The sequence below is a fragment of the Octopus bimaculoides genome, chromosome 18 (assembly GCF_001194135.2).
Source record: "Octopus bimaculoides isolate UCB-OBI-ISO-001 chromosome 18, ASM119413v2, whole genome shotgun sequence".
NCBI classification, from domain to species: Eukaryota; Metazoa; Mollusca; class Cephalopoda; order Octopoda; family Octopodidae; genus Octopus; species Octopus bimaculoides.
Genome location: NC_068998.1, coordinates 2,206,224 through 2,208,214, shown reverse-complemented (window position 1 = coordinate 2,208,214; position 1,991 = coordinate 2,206,224). Strand labels below are relative to the sequence as shown.

Genomic DNA, 1,991 nt, shown 5'->3' with positions numbered 1-1,991 from the left:
GAGAGAGAGAGAGAGAGAGAAAGAGAGGAGGGTGGATGGGTTGAGAGTGTTTATGAGGTGGTAAGTAGCTTAAGAAAGAAGCTTGAGGCTGGCCTACCCTGCCGAAATCAAGCAGGTTGGGGGAGGATGTTTGGTTTATTGAATAGCAACTCTACAATTGTAATGTCAACATAACCGTAATTTAAGGAAGAACATAAGAAAGCAAATGAGAAGCTGTTTGTGTAGCAGCAACGACCTGCTTTAATATCCCAACTTGTACTGTAAGAACATCAGCTTACACAGCCGACTGACTCATCGGTCTTAAAACGATGATACAATATCAATGGAACCCAGAACAAGTTATCAAGTTGGCATTTTGTAGGGGGTTTGATAAGGTAGGGGCTTTTTAGTGGGGTTTTTTTTTTTGTCTTAGGGTTACTTTTTATCCTTCTTTTATGTTCTAACACATTTACACTCCCACACAGATATACATGTACCCTTTGATACACATAGACATACACCTTAACCCTTATATACACATGTACTTTCTTATACAACATTGACAGTGTCTGGAATAGCCAGAACACATGTAAGTTTAAGAAGAAAAAAAACAGCAAAAAATGTTTGTAAAATTGGTACATTCTTCTTTCAGTTTGACTGGGTGCAGGCAATCTTCCCCCCTCTTACTCTCCACACATACACTCACACACACACACACACAGTGTACATCATTTGTAAGTTGTTTACTCACATCATGGGTCAACAAGAACATACATACACACAGTTTCATAGAAGTGATACTCCCAATTCGTTAAACATCTGTTATCAGAGACCCCCAGTCGACACAAGTGGATTTATGGAAGATTTAAAAGTAGTTGACCAAAACACAGTTGTTCAGACAGGTGGGACCATTGAAGTCTGATTACATTATACCTAATACCAGACAGGTGTAGATGTCTGATATTAGTGGTGGAGGTGGTGGTGGTTGTTTAACCCTGGGTTAGCCCTATTCCAGAAGACCTGCAAGTACATGTATGAATGACAGCTGATCAGAACCCCTTTTTTTTTTCTGTCCCTACAATTACATTGGCCAGTATAGAAGAGGATGTGATTCGGAGGTAGAGTAGGCTGCTGTTTCTTTCTAGCATGCAAACACAAATTCCAGCACCCAGGGCCATGTGTCTATATATATATATATATATGAGCGTACTGACTCCATGAAGAATGCTGTGAAACAGCTGTAACTCTAAGGATGTCAAGCAGTCAAATATATTTCTCCCTCATATGTCCTGACTTTTTGTGGTTTATATATTTATAGCAAAGAGTTGGAAGAATTGGTAGCAGACCAGGCGAAATGCTTAGCGTGTTCTGAGTTCAAATTCCATGTTTAGCCCCTTGTGGGCAATAATGAAATATATATTTATGTGTGCGTGTGTGTGCGTGTGTGTGTGTGTGTGTGTGCAAGCATATGCATATGTGCACACATCACTGTCATTGCTTTAATGTCTACTTTTCTTGCTCAGATGGTTTGGACAGAATTTGATGCGGATGCTCTTCCTGTCACCAACTTCACATTTGCAATGAAGGTAAGATTTCCTCCATAGCCAAGCATGGTTTCACAAAAAATTAAAAACAAAGAATACCACTCTTATGGGGTGAGGGAAGATTCATTTACAATTGTCACAACAGGGAGACAAACACACACACATACATGACAGGTTTCTTTTAGTTTCCATCGATCCATTCCACACACAAGACCATGGTAGAAGACACGTGCCTGAGGTGTCGTGCAGTGGGACTGAACTCAGAATCACGCAGTTTGGGAAACAAACTTCCTAACCACAGAGCCATGCAGAGAGGGGGGGGGGAGAAAATAGAGAAGGTGAGGATGAAGGGTGTAGGGGGTGGGTAGTCAGACATAGAGTGTGTAAGCGGGGTAGACTGAGGTAGAGTAAAGAAGTAGCATGAGGTGGTATAAGTTCAGGGGTACGCAGCAGCAGTTTAGTGGGGGG

The 1,991-nt window shown here is 41.4% G+C and overlaps 1 protein-coding gene and 1 long non-coding RNA gene across 7 annotated transcripts in view; one reads left to right on the top strand and one right to left on the bottom strand.

The window, feature by feature from the left end:
* LOC106871497 (pleckstrin homology domain-containing family A member 2) overlaps positions 1–1,991 on the bottom strand; it is a 151,710-nt gene that overhangs the window by 41,429 nt on the left and 108,290 nt on the right. The window lies entirely within an intron of this gene.
* The window catches only part of LOC128249890 (uncharacterized), a 25,251-nt gene that overhangs the window by 15,051 nt on the left and 8,209 nt on the right, over positions 1–1,991 (top strand). Inside the window, exon 2 of the long non-coding RNA XR_008266025.1 lies at positions 1,503–1,565. This is a non-coding gene — a long non-coding RNA (uncharacterized LOC128249890). The remainder of the gene's footprint in view (positions 1–1,502; positions 1,566–1,991) is intronic.